We start from the raw sequence: 15,489 nt of genomic DNA on the forward strand, positions 1-15,489 counted from the left end.
GCAGCCATATCTCACCACAGCAGGAACATTGCAGCTACCATGCCCTCTTCATCCTTTTGCTGTTTTGGAGTAGGTGCGCTGCCACAAACTGCACTGTGTCAGTCAATTTTCTCCGCAAAACTTCCTTGTTGCCTTGAATAAATATATGATTTTGCATTATAACTTCTGCCTGCCTTGCTAACTGCACAGCTTTCAATAGTGTCAAATCTTCCCTTGACTACAGAAAATATTATAAAGTCTCCTCCAAGCCTCCTAAAACAATGCAATCCCAAATTAATTCATCTTTCTTGGCTCCATATTTTCTGTTCTCAGCTAGCTGATATAAATCATTAATGAAGGAATCTACGCTCTCCTGGTCTTTGGGTACGTCTATTGAACTTCTCCCTTTCTGTAATGGTAATTCTTCTAAGTCTGAAATATGTGTCAAAGGCTTTTCCAACCTCTTTGTATGTTGCTGTCTCTTTGTTAGTGCCCTGTCTAACCATTACATCAGCACTACTGCCTACGCCGTAGAGGAGGGTACTGACCTGCTTCTTTCTAGTCTTCTGAGCTAGTCCCAAAGCTGTCTGCACCTAGTAATCCTACCGAACCAGTTGTGCCAAATCTCAACTTGATCGGGGCCTTCCACATGCTCACAGCACTCTGGTCAAGGCAAGGTTTTCTCCATGGTGTTTCTTCGCAGTAACCTTTCTCTGAGTTGTGTTGGCGTTTTTCCAATGTTGTCCTTGTCCCGCAGTTGCTTCTGTTGTTGATTCTTCCAGTTGCTGGGTGCTTCATCTGGTGCTTTACCTGTCATGTTTTCCACTGCCACTATCTGTTATCATCGGTGTAGGTCTTTGATGAGGTTATCCTTAGTCAGGATTGATAGATACTAGGAGGCTAGGCTCCTGGTAAACTTTATCTTTTATTGAACATTCTACTAATTGTATACACTGCAAGACTTAGCACGGGGCTTCTCATAGAACTCTCTGTCAGCATACTCTGTTGTCATGTGATCCTACATCACTGATGATGTAGACTGTCCATTTACATGTTTAGCATTAATCCTTTATGCTACACCAGTCTTCACTGTGGAAGAGAATTCCAAAGGTTACCAACCATTTGAGAGAAGAAAATCTTCAATTTTGTCTTAAATGGGGGATCCCCCATGAATAGGCCAATCAGCCATTCGAGCCTACTCCGCCATTCAAACAGATCATGGCTGATTATTCATCTTCATTCCATTTTTCCCCACTATCCCCACATCCTTTGATGTCATTAGTACCCAGAAATCTATCAATTTCTGTCTTGGACATGCTCAGTGATGGAGCTTTCACTGCCCTCTGGAACACTCTGAGTGAAGAAATTCCTCCTTGTCACAGTCTTAAATGGCCAGCCCCTTATTCTGAGATGATGTCCCCTGGTTCTAGACTCACAAGACAGGGAAATCATCCTATCCATATCTACTCTGTCACGCCCTGTAAGAATTTTATAATTTTCAACAAGATCACCTCTCATTCTTTGAAACTTTAGTGAATACAGCCCCAGTTTCTTCAATCTCTCATCATAAGACAATCCCACTATCCCAGCAATTAGTCTGGTGAACCTCCATTGCATTCCATCCATGGCAAATATCTCCTTCCTTAGATAAGGAGACTAAAACTGTACACAGTACTCTAGGTGCGTCTCACCAAGGCTCTATACAATTGCAGCAAGACATATTTACACCTGTACTCAAATTCCTTTGCGATGAAGACCAACATACTATTTACTTACCTAATTGATTGCTACACCTGCATGCTAGCTTTTAGTGACTCATGAACAAGGATGCCCAGGTCACTTTGGACATCAACACTTCCCAACCTCTCGCCATTTCAAAAATACTCTGCCTTTCCATTTTTTCTACCAAAGTGGATAACTTCACAGTTATTCACATTATATTTTATCTGCCATGTTCTAGCCCACCCACTTAGCCTGTCCAAATCCCCTTGAAGCCCCCTCAAAACTTATATTCCCACCTAGTTTTGTGTCATCGGCAAATTTGGAAATATTACATTTGGTACCACATCCAAATCATTTATATAGACTGTGAACAGCTGTGGCCCCAGCACTGAACCTTGCAGTACCCCACTCCTAACAGCCAGCAATCCTGAGACTGACCTGTTTATTCATACTCTTTTTAACTGACTGTTAATCAATTCCCAACCCATACCAGTACTGGAGTGCTGCTTTTGGCTGCATTAGAGTGCTTCAGTTGGAGTTTGTTGAGAGAGGGAGTTCGCTGAAGAGGGAAGGAGGGATCCTTTTATTTTCTACCTTTCCTCAGTAAGAAGAGCGGCGGCCCTGGTAAGTAGGATCTAGTTAGTGTTTTGTCTGTCCTTAATATTCTCTAAGCCAGAGGAAGTAAAGGCAAAGAGAGTGATTTAAAGGTAAGTCATGGCAGGGCAGCTCGGCTAAGTGGAATGTGCCTCCTATGTGATGTGCGAAGCCAGAGACACTTCCAGTGTCCAGGATGACCATATTTGCAGCAAGTGCCTCCAGCTGCAGAAGACCTTGTTTCAGAGCTGGAGCTGTGGCTGGAGTCACTGTGGAGCATCCGCAAGGATGAGATCTTCATGGATAAGCATGTACAGTGAGGTGGTCACACCGCGGGTAAAGATTGCACAAGCAGAAAGGGGATGAGTAAAAACACCAGGCAGGTAGTGCAGGAGTTCCCTGGGTCCATCTCCCTCTCCAACAGATTTTCCATTTTGGATGATGCTCGAGGGAGATTGTTTCTCAGGGGAATGCAGCAAGAGCCAAGTCCATGGCACCACCAGCTACACAGAGGGGGGGAAACGAGCAGGAGAGCAGTATTGATAGGAATTTTATTCTAAGGGAAACAGGTAGATGTTTCTGCGGCTGTAGACATGACTCCAGGATGGTATGTTGCCTCCCTGGTGCTAGGGTCAAGGATGTCACTGTGCGGCTGCAAGACATTCTGAAGGGGGGAGGGTGAACAGTTAGAGGATGTGGTCCATATCGGTACCAATGACGCAGGATGAGGTCCTGAAAGCAGAATATATGGAGCTAGGAAATAAGTTACACAGCAGGACCTCAAAGGTAGTATTCTCAGGATTACTCTTGGCGCCAAGTGCTAGCAAGATCAGGAATAGGAGAATAGACCAGATAAATGCGTGGCTGGAGAGATGGTGTAGGAGGGAGGGATTTAGATTCTTGTAGCATTGGGACCAATTCTGGGGAAGATGGGACCTGTACAAGATGGACAGATTACACCTCAGCAGGACCAGGACCAATATCCTCACAGGGGGATTTACTAATACTGTGGGAGTGGATTTAAATAAGAGTGGCAGGGTGATGGGAATCTGAGCGGGGAGGCACAGGAAAGAAAAACAAAGATAGGAATGAAAGACAGAAAAGTAGAGAGCAACAGTGGAAGGCAGAGGAAACAGGTGTGAGCAGCAAATAGGGCCATAGTACAAAAAAGGTGTAAAAATGCTAAAAAGACAAGTCTATAGGCACTGCATCTGAATAAGGTAGATAAATTAGCAGCGCGAATAGATGTAAACAGGTACAATATGATTGCAATTACAGAGGCATGGCTGCAGGGTGACCAAGGCTGGGAGCTGAATATCCAAGGGTACTCGATATTTAGGACAGACAGGCAAAAAGGAAAAGGAGGTCGTGTTGGGGTTGTTGGTTAAGGATGAAACCAGTGCAATAGTGAGAGAGGATATTGACTCAGAAAATCTAGATGTAGAATCAGTCTGGATGGGGCTAAGAAGAAACAAGGGGTGGAAAACATTAGTGGGCGTTACCTATAGGCCTCCAAACAGTAGTGATAAAGTAGGGGACGGCATTAAACAGGAAATTAAAGATGCATGTAACAAGGGTATTACAGTAATCATGGGAGACTTTAATCTACATATAGGCTGGGCAAACCAAATTAGCAATAATGCTGTGGCACTTGAATTCCTGGAGCATGTATGTTATGGACTTGATTTTCCAGTCAGGTTTCTCATAAGAAACAGTGCACTTTATTTATAAGTCTTTAGCAGCAGTTACATGCTTCCATCAAGATCCACAGCGAGACACAAACTCCACCCCTAAGGTTCCCCGCATTTCGGGCTGATGCGTTCACACTGTGAAGTGATACTACACAGCACAATAAGCCTTAAAGCTGCAGTCATGACGACCCTTAAAGCACAGGCACAGGCAGCTCAGTATTATCCACTCTGACAGAGACATCTGGCATGTCTCTCTGTGGTTGATCAATCACAATGGGGACCACAGGTTCTACAATGGTTACAGGTGGAACATCAGTTTGTTGGGGTACCTCCCTTCTTCTCAAATCACCCACACGTTTTCAGGTGATCCAGCCCCCCACTTCTATGTGGTACGATAACGGTCCGGCAACAGAAACTATTACACCAGGCAACCATCTCGATCCACCGAAGTTTCATACAAATACTGTTTCACCCACAGTAAATTCTGGCTCTCGACTCTGCAAATCACGAGTCACTTTTTGATTCCCTTGACTGTTCTCTACCTTCCCCTCCAAATTGGGAAGTTCCAGGCTTAATCTCGTATGAATATGGTGCTTCATAAGTAATTCTGAAGGTGTTGAACCTGTAGTAGTGGCAGGGTGGGGGGGGGGGGGGGGGGGGGGGTGGGTGTTGTTCATTGTCTTTTCTGAACCATCTTGTCTTCTTCTGTCTACCACAGAGTTTAGTCTCGTCCTTCATTTTGACTTCACGGTTGGCTAAACCTCTCTCAGGCAAAATCTCAGTTTGGTTTAGTTCAGAGGTTGAGCTACCCATGTCTTCATCACCCACTTGCATTTTGGAAAGTTCCACGACTTTTCCTTCTAATGTCTCTTTTGTTTCACTCAGCTGATTCTTCAGCTCTTCTGTCTCCTTCTTGTATTTGCCATGCATCATTTTCTAATTGAACTGGAGATGGGATTGGAAAATTTACCGCAGCCACTGTTTACTCACTCAGTAATTACTTGCAGCCTCCGTCTGTGTTTCCTTTGTCCTTTTGCTCTGTAGCCAGTGAGTTTACATGCAGCCTGCGTGTGCTTTTCCTTTGTTATTTTCTCTCCAGTTTTTTTGCCGATTTGTACTTTTCTGTGTGCCTTTCTGAGTTGTCTCACTTGCAGCTTTTGTCTGTTTTCCTTTGTTCTTTTCAGCAGCTTTTTTGCAGATTTGAACCTTTCTGTGTCCCTGGGCTCTCAGCGTCCTCTCTGCTCCTTTTACAGGGTTCAAAAATCAATTTTTCTTCACTTCTGTAAACCATGTTTCATGTGTATGGATAGCTGTACTTCTTCAGTGTGTACTCAGTGAGAACCTTTACTGAACTGACCCAAGATCTCTGCCCCCAGAGGCAGAATGACTCATGGCATAGTCACACGACTATGGCAAGCCCGTTAGTCAGTACAGCATTGCATTTCCAAAACCCAAACAATCTCGGCCTCCTCCTGAGATCCCAACATCACTGTTGCCAGTTTTCAGCCAATTCAATTCAGCCCACGTGATATCAAGACAGCACAGATATCAGTACAGCTACAACACCGGCATTTAACCGGCAATGTGAACAAAGGTTTGTCCGGTACACAAAAAGCAGGACAAATCCAACCCAGCCAATTACCACCACATCAGTCTACTCTCCATCATCAGCAAAGTGACAGAAGGGGTCGCCAACAGTGCTATCAAGCGGCAATTACTCAGCAATAACCTGCTCACTGATGCCCAGTTTGGGTTCCACCAGGGCCACTTGGTCCCTGACATCAATTCAGCCTTAATCCAAACATGGACAAAAGAGCTGAACTCCCAAGATGAGGTGAGAGTGACTGCCCTTGACATCAAGGCAGCAATTGGCCAAGTGTGGCATGAAGGAGCCCTAGCAAAACGGGAGTCAATGGGAATCAGGGGGAAAACTCTCCGCTGGTTGGAGTCATACCTAGCACAAAGGAAAATGGCTGTGGTTGTTGGAGGTCAATCATCTAATTATCACAACATCGCTGCAGGTGTTCCTCAGGGTTGTGTCCTAGGCACAACCATCTTCAGCTGTTTCATCAATGACCTTCCCTCCATCACAAGATCAGAAGTGGGGGTGTTCATGGATGATCGCACAATGTTGAGCACCATAAGCAATTCTACAGATACTGAAGCAGTCCCTATCCATATGCAGCAAGACCTGGACAATGCCCAAGTCTTGATAAGGACAATGATAAGTAGCAAGTAACATTCAGGCCACACAATTGCCAGGCAATGACCATCTCCAACAAGAGAATCTAACCATCTCCCCCTGACGTTTAATGGCATTACCATTGCTGAATCCCCCACTATTAACATCCTGGGGGTAATCATTGACCAGAAACTGAACTGCACTAGCCATATAAATACTGTGGCTACGAGAACAGGTCAGAGGCTAGGAATCCTGCAGTGAGTAACTCACCTCCTGACTCCCCAAAGCCTGTCCACCATCTACAAGGCACAAGTCAGGAGTTTGATGGAAGACTCCCCACTTGCCTGGATAAGTGCAGCTCCAACAACACTTAAGAAGCTTGACGCCGTCCAGGACAAAGCAGCCCGCTTGATTGGTTCCACATCCACAAACATTCACTCCCTCTACCGCCGGCAACATTAGCAGCAGTGTGTACCATCTACAAGATGCACTGCAGGAATTCACCAAGGCCCCTTCACCAGCACCTTCCAAACCCACAATTGTTGCCACCTAGAAAGACAAGGGCAGCAGACAGATGGGAACACCACCACCTGGAATTTCCTGCTGGGTCATAATCCTGGGACTCCCTCCGTAACAGCACTGTGGGTGTACCTACACCACATGGTCTGCAATGGTTCAAGAAGGCGGCTCTCCATCATCCTCTCCAGGGCAATTAGGGATGGGCAATAAAAATGCTGGCCCAGTCCCAGCGACGCCAAGTCCCACTGGAGAATTTTAAAAATGTTTTTGTTAGTTTTTGTTGCAGCCAGGACGTTGTGGGAACTCCCCTACTCATCCTCAATATAGTGCTGTGGAGTCTTTTACCTCACCTGAACGGGAAGAGAGGGCCCTTGTTTAATGCCTCAGCCAAAAGATGTCACTTCTGACAATACAACTCTCCCTCACTCCTGTACCTTCAGTGTTAGCCTCTTTGATTATAAGTTATAAGACATTGCAGCAGAAGTAGGCCATCTGGCCCATCAAGTCTGCTCTGCCATTCAGTGAGATCATGGTTGATCTGATAACCCTCAACTCCACTTTCCTGCCTTTTCCCCATAACCCTTGATTCCCTTATTGATTAAAAACCTGTCTATCTCATCCTTGAATACACTTAACCACCCAGCCTCTACAGCCCTCAGCGGTAAAGATTTCCACAGATTGACTACCCTCTGAGAGAAGAAATTCCCCCTCATCTCTGTTTTAAATGGGCGCCCCCTTACTCTGAGATTATGCCCTCTGGCTCTAGATTCTTCCACAAGGGGAAACAACCTCTCAGCATCTACCCTGTCAAGCCCCCTAAGAATCTTATATGTTTCAGTAAGGTTGCCTCTCATTCTTCTAAACTCCAATGAGTACAGGCCCAACCTACTCAACCTCTCCTCATATGAAAATCTCTCCATACCCTAATGAACCTTCCCTGGACTGCCTCCAATGCCAGTATATTAAAAGTGGAAATAAATAGCTGGCATCGGAATTTTGCTATTTTGCTCTTAGGTGTTCTCCAATGGAACCCACAACCTTCTGATTCAGGGGCAACTAAATCTTGGGAGGTTGTCTCAGCTCAATGGCTTCAGTCAATAGCCAGATTACATGTGAGAATACTGTGACCAGCTAGCATTGCGGCAGTGCTGTGCCTGTTGCCTATTCACCTCCTCTAGCATTTCAAGAGCAGTGGGGAAAGACCCACCCGCCGTTGGGCCAACTGAGGCCCCTAAGTGGCTTTTGCTGCATTCTGGTATTTGCCCAGCAGTGAGAGATGTGCATGCCACATGGGGAGACCACTGAGTGAAACCTGGCGGCCTCTTTTTTGTGTGCTGTGGAAGGAGGGCCTCTCCTTTTCATGTATTGTGTGCCCAACGGAGGCTCACTCCCCAAGGTACTCCCCCTCGCCCTCCCAAGCACACTCCACCCGCTGCACCAAGTCCTGCCAGTCTGGCCCTGGCAAAACACCCACTCATCCTCTCACCTGGCAATCGCCAAGCAGAAGTAGGCTTACCCTCGACTTTACCAACTTTGCATAGAATCCTGGCCACTATGTGCAGGGATATGGAAGGGGAAGGGAAGGGTGGGTGCAAGGGAGCAGATGGGGCAGCTGGAGGTGGAATTCAGAAGAGTCAGCATGGATTTGTTAAAGGAAAATCACATCTAAGCAACTTGGCTGGAGTTTTTTGAAGAGGTAACAGAGATGGTTGATGAGGGCAAGGCCGTTGATGTGGTGTTTATGGACTTCCAAAAGTCGTTCGGTACAGTGCCACACAACAGACTTGTGAGAAGAGTTATAGGTCATGGAATAAAAAGGGCAGTAGCAACATACATACAAAATTGGCTGAGGGATAGGAAACAGAGAGTAATGGTTAATGGGTATTTTTCGGGCTGGAAGAAGGTTTGTAGTGGAGTTCCCCAGGGGATGATATTGGGACCCTTGCTCTTCCTGCTATATATAAATGATCTAGACCTTGGTGTGCAGGGGACAATTTCAAAGTTTGTGGATGACACAAAGCTTGAAGAATTGTAAACTGTGAGGAGGACATTGTAGAGCTTCAAAAGGACATTGACACATTGGTGGAGTGGGCAGATATGTGGCAGATGAAGTTCAATGCAGAGAAGTGTGAGGTGATACACTTTGGTACAAAGAACATAGAGAGACAGTATAAAATAAAGGACACTATGCTAAAGGGTGTGCAGAGAGACCTGGGTGTATATGTCAAGGGTCATTATTCATAATGACATAAGCCATTAAAGGTGGCAGGAGAGATAGAGAGAGCTGTTTCTAAAGCATACAGTATTCTAAGCTTCAATAGTAGGGGCATAGAGTACAAGAGCAGGGCGATTATGATGAACTTGTTAGGCCTCAGCTGGAGTACTGTGTACAGATCTGGGTGCCACACTACAGGAAGGATGTGAACACATTGGAGACAGTGCAGAAGAGGTTTACGAGAATGAATCCAGGGATGAGGCAATTCAGTTATGATGAAAGATTGGGGAAGTTGGGACTGTTTTTCTTGAAGAGCAGAAGGCTGAGAAGAGACTTGATGGAAGTTTTCAAAATCATGAGGGCCAATGGCCGACCATTTACAGCCCCTTTCCTGATTTTCAACTCATTGTAACATCATGACAAGTTGTATCCAAGAGGGATGGGTAGCATATCTATAGACAGGTTGAAGTCCTATTGAATTAACTTTCTTCCCAGAGGAAGGCAAGCAACCAGTTCAGCCCAACTGATAAAGAAGAGGTTGGGTGAGTTCTGAAGCTCGGAGGATAGAGACTATAATCTACTGAATAAACTAGCTATCTAACGCTGGTGACCTATGTCCACCCCGCATGAACAATATGGGGAGGGGGTTAAGATGGCATGGGTGGGATCGTCCTTTTGAATATTACCAATAAATCTGCTTCCACAGTCCTTTCAGGCAATTTGAAGAAAGAGTTAATTTGTTCATTCAGCCACTGGTGTTGAAGCTGATGGATGTTTGGTGGTACAAATGCTAATATAACCTGAATTGGTTAATATGAGAGAATTAGAGAGTTGAATTGTAGTGTGGGTTTTTGGGCATAGATTGGGTGGCAAAGCACAGTCGATTCATTGACAAGCAGATATGGTGAAAAGATTGGGGAGTTTCTCCTGCCCTTTTTGTTGAGTCTTGTTAAGGTACCTATCTATCCAAGCATTTGTACAGTAAGTCTCTGCCTCGATTATTTACCTTTTCTCTTGGATAGCCCCTCCACAACGGCCTCAACTACATTCTGTGGCAAACTAGAGTTCTGATGGAACCTGAAATGGTGGGCTGCATTTTACATGCCCCCCACGTGGGCATGTTTCCGATGGGGGCCATGTAAAATTGGGCAGGTGCCCACCCCACCACCTTCCCACCCACCCCTGAGCTCACCCCCATAATATGGAGGGTGGGCAGGTGCCGAAATCATTAAATAAATTAATTAAATATTTTATTAAATAAATAATCAAGAGTCTGGGCTTGTCAACAAGTCAATCGACCCTGATGATACGTTGCCCACGCCATAAAACGATTGGCGTAGGCAGTCAGCAGGGAGTGGACAGGCCACTTTTTAAAAAGGTTTTTCAAAGGGCGGGAAGGAAGGGAGGGTGCTATGTTTGGGGGCTGCCCTTTGCAGATTGAGGGCACCTCCCCCTCCCCACCATCCCCCCCCCACCCCCCCACAGGATAGAGCACCCCTCATTCCCATTTCTTTCAAAGGCCTGCTGCCTTAGACACACCATCCCCACCCCTGCCCACCTCTCTAACCTCCCCAAACCCTCCCCTGCTCAAGACTTCGGGATCCATTGTGCCTTTTCCTTCTTCCTGAATATTTCCAGCATTTCCTGTTTTCATTTCAGATTGCCAGCATCCGCAGTACTTTGCTTTTGTATCATGTGCAAGCTTGTTGCAATACAAAGCTAGGTGGGGAAGCAAGCTATGATACAGGCTGCTACAGTCATCGGGCAAGGAAGTGGCAGGTGGAGTATAACGTGGGGAAGTGTGAGGTAATCCACTCAGGCTGGAAGAATGGAAAAGTATTTTTAAAAGATGGAGGACAATGAAATGTTGTTATTCTGAGGTATTTGGGGGATCCTTGTACATGAACCATAGAACATTAGTATGCAGTGCAGGAAGCAATTAGGAACACAAATGGCCTGCTAGTCTTTATTGCAAGGGCTTTGGAGTGTAAGAGTAAGGAAGTCTTGCTGCAACCATATAGGGCTTTAATGAAACCACAGATGGAGCGGGATTTTATGCCCCCCTCCCCCAAAGGTGTGTTTAAAGGTGTGGGGGTTCATAAAATGCAATATATGGCCTGCCCACCACCTACCTGACCTCCCCCAACCTGTCTCCCATTTTATGGCGGGGGTGGGTGGGTGGTGGTGGTGGTTTCATCTAATGGCCTCTATTTTACCCAACGCAGGTGGAGTTCACACCAAATGGGTAGCCTGGCAGCTTTCATTACGCTGGCTGACGTCAGGCAAGGGAGGAGCCTTCTTTGGGGGTTCCCTGCGCCTATCGAAGACACCAGTTCCAAGGTTATTCCCCTTCCTTAACCCTTTCCCCCAGCCACTCAAACCCACTCCCCCAACCCACTCATGCCCCTCATTGGGACCTGCCAGCCTGGCCTTGGCGATACCCCAGACTTCCCTGGTCAGACCTCCATTACATCCTCTTCTTTGGGGAATGCCAACAGCTGAAAGGGCAAGTCACACCCTGAGCCAATTAATGCCCCGCCAGTGTAACATGGCTACGGGGCTGCCGACTTTTTTGTGGGCAGGCTCCTGACTGACTTTTTAGCCGGAACACAGCGCCCTGTAGAATTCAGTCAATACAGCATTATGTGCAGTTTTGATACACTTGCCTGAGATTGGGTGTGAAAAAGATTCACTAGATTGATTCCTCATTGACTCATAGATGTTTACAGCACAGAAGGAGGCCATTCAGCCCATTGTGTCTGCACCAGTCAACAAATATCTGACTACACTAATCCCATTTTCCAGCGCTTGGCCCATAGCTCTGGAGGCTATGGCAACGCAAATGAATATCTAAATACTTCTTAAATGTTACGAGAGTTCCTGACCCTTTCAGGCAGTGAGTCCCAGACTCCCACCATCCTCTGAGTGAAAAAATTTCTCCTCAACTCCCCTCTTAGCCTTCTACCCCTTACCTTAACTCTATACCCCCTGGTTATTGACCTCTCCACTAATGGAAAAAATGCCTTCCTATCCACCCTACCTATGCCCCTCATAATTTTATACCCCTCTATCAGGTCCCCTTTCAACTTTTGTTGCTCCAGGTAAAACAACCCCAGCCTATCCAATCTTTCCTCACAGCTCAGACCCTAACAGGATTTTCCTATGAGGAGAGGTGGAATAGAATGCGTCTATATTCTCTATCATTTAGAAGACTGGGAGGTGATCTCAGTGAAACATATAAAATCAAGAATTAAGAGTAATTGTCAGGGTAGATGCTGAGAGGCTGTTCCTCCTGGCTGGAGCATCTAGAATTGGGGAGTCACAAGGTTGGATTTTCGTCACGGAGGTGGGGGCCAGAAGTTTGGAATTTTCCTGATGTCATGGTCCTGCCTCTGTCCTGCCAGTGCCAACCGGCATAGTTTATATTTCCTGGGGCTGGGACAGCCTGGCATCAGGCCTGCCACTGGGGAGGCAGGCTGATGCCAAGGCAGCCAGGTTATAAGTCCTGCCTCTGTTCCCAGAGACATCAGCCCAGTTCTTCAGTTTAATGTAAATCCCCCATCATTCTCACACTCTTAACCCCTCTAACCTGCTTCATGTCATTTAACCCCCTCACTTCTCTCACCCTGCCTTCACCCCCTACCCCTTCACCCCCTCTTACACCCCCAACTCACTCACCTAGTAACCACTTTATAAACAGAAGTCACATACCTCTAATAATGTTTGGAAGTTATTGAAAAGCTCATAAAACCATCAAAATAAACAAACATCATTTCATAAGGCATTTGAAAAACCATTATCCTCTTCATAAGCTCATAAATCAACAATGTCAAAATAAGTAAACTCACATTCCTCAGAATAGCTGTGTAATCAAGTTCTGCAGTATACAATCCATTAGTGCTTCGGAAAGCAGCCAAGCCATCAATATCTCTTTCCTGGGACTGTTGTTAAAATAAACTCTAGTACCAAATCTATCAGTGCCTTTGAAGGTAGCCAAAATCGCATCCATTTCATACATCTGCCTAAGCTTTCGTACAACAAACAGATGGCTGAATTTTTCTGCAAAGAATGAATGACAGTAACTTGGAGATTTTAAACAATTAGCTCTGTAACTCATACTGGGCTGGACTTTCAATATCATACAATGCAGAATAGCACTTTCCAGGTGAATAGTCTATTTTAGTATATCAGAAGACTTTTCAACTATTAAAATGTTGTTCTTTCACTTGACAGTTTGCCACTGGACAAAAATAATAACCTGGCAAACCATACTATTTAATGGTTTCACAGCAATGTCATCATTCACAAACAAAAACAGAAAATGCTGGAAAAGCTCAGCAGGTCTGACAGCATCTGTGGAGAGAGAAACAGGGTTAACGTTTGGAGTCTGTATAACCCTTTTTCAGAGCTACAGAGAAGTAGAAATATGATGGAATTTATACTGTTTAAGAGGGGTGGGGGGGGTGCAGGTGAAGCTGGATAGAAGGCCAGCGATAGGTGGGGGCAAAGGAGAGATTCACAAAGATGTCATGAACTAAAAAAGAAAGGGACTGTTAAAGATAGAGGTAAGGGTTACAAAAGGTGCTGATAGTGTCATTAAGGTAAGAAAGCAGAATGTGATAATAGAAGAACAAGGGAAAGCACAGTGTGAAAAAACAACATGGGACAAGTAACAGGTAGCCCTTTTGGGGTGGTGGTGGGGGAGAAAGGATAGGAAATGGGATAAATGGGGGATAGAACAATGAACAAATGAATACAAATAGGTGGATAAAAAATAAAAATGAATGTAGAAAAAAGGGATTTAAAAAGTGCTGAGGGCAGAGGAGAGAGTTTATAGCCTGAAGTTGTTGAACTCGATGTTAATTCCAGAAAGCTGTAAAGTGCCTACCACAGATATACCTCCAATGACAGCATTTCATGATGAACTGTAAAGGAGACAACACCATTTTTATTCATCTTTTATATTCTTCCAGCCTTCAATCCATGGTTCACACCCCACTCTGCAGGTGTAATTTAAGAAGGCTTTCAAAACACGGCTGTCTGTTTGAAAATTCCAGATGTTCTGAAATGTCCGCTTCTAGAATGGCTTGGCAACTTTTAAACAGCAGTGTGTGGAGTTCCCAACCTGCCCCCTTGCCCACTCCATTGAATATAGCTGGAGATGGAAAGCGGGACTTCCACCTTCGTTGCTCAGCAACCACTTCTGTTTAATTCCTGACTCTGTGCGGTCCTGTAACAGGATCACAAAATCTGGCCCATTGTCTTAGAATAAGGGGATGGCCATTTGACTGCTATGAGGAGAAATTCCTTCGCTAAAGGTTATGAATGTTTGGAATTCTCTACCCCAGAGGACTCTGGATGCTCAGTCATGGAGCACATTCAAGACTGAGATCGACAGATTATTGGGCGCTGAGGGGATCTTATTTTATAATTATTCATTCACGGGATGCGGGCTTTGCTGGCTGGGCCAGCATTTATTGCCCATCCCTAGTTGCCCTTGAGAAGATGGTGGTGAGCTGCCTTCTTGAACCGCTGCTTCTTCAGCCAAGGGGTATGGGGATAGGGTGGGAAAGTGAAGTTGGTGTAGAAGATCAGCCAAGACCTTATTGAATTGCGGAGCAGGCTCGAGGAGCCTTGGAGCCCATTTCTGCTCCAGTCCTTGTGTTCTTGGTACTGCACTGAAATATCAGCCTAGGTTTTATGCTTAAATTTCTACAGTGGAACTTGAACCTCCTGTATCAGAGGGGACTGTGCTACCCACTGAGCCATTACTGACACAATAACTATCTTGCTTTGACATGCTTTGCTGTGCAATGGCTGGAATTATATGCCAAGACTGCACACACTAAATAAAAATAATAACTTGTGGCTTTGACACATTATTCATTCAATGAAGCTGTTTTCTGAATCTCAGATAATATTTTAGCGCTAAGTGCACGGCATGAATATTTCAGTTCCTCCTCTATATTCCAATCATGCCTGTGTGTTCACTGTATATATGCACAAGGATTGGAAAATAATTAACCACATGAACTGTTTCTGTTTGAAGACTTCTAAATTCGTCCCATCTGATAACGCCCGCTAGAGAAATGCTCTGTCAAATTTAATATTGAATATAATTAAGCAAATTTCACCAGAAAAGGGAAGACTGAGGAATGACCTTTTCTAGGCTCTTAAGATAATGAAAAGGTTTGATAGGGTAGATGTAGGGAAGATGTTTCCTCTTGCGGGGGAGACCAAAGCTCGATGTAATAAATATTAGATAGCAACTAATAAATCAAATAGGGAATTCAAGATAAACCTTAACCAAAGAGTCGTAAGACTGTAAACCATGCTGCCATAAGGAGTAGTTGGGGAAGCGAGATAAAGACATGAAGGGGAAAGGAATAGAAGGCTACGCTGAAAAGGAGCAATGTGCAGGGGTGCGGGGAGAGGGCTGGTGAGTAGCAGTATGAGAATTGCTCCTTAGGAGAGTTTTATGTCTTGGGTAAATTAGTCCAACTGAACTCTGACTGCACGCCTTCCTATGTTCTCTTCAGTTTCTGCTTGCAATCAATAACCGGGAGAGACTGATGTAAGAATAAACA

The sequence above is a fragment of the Cetorhinus maximus genome, chromosome 2, assembly GCF_964194155.1.
Source record: "Cetorhinus maximus chromosome 2, sCetMax3.hap1.1, whole genome shotgun sequence".
Taxonomy (NCBI): domain Eukaryota; kingdom Metazoa; phylum Chordata; class Chondrichthyes; order Lamniformes; family Cetorhinidae; genus Cetorhinus; species Cetorhinus maximus.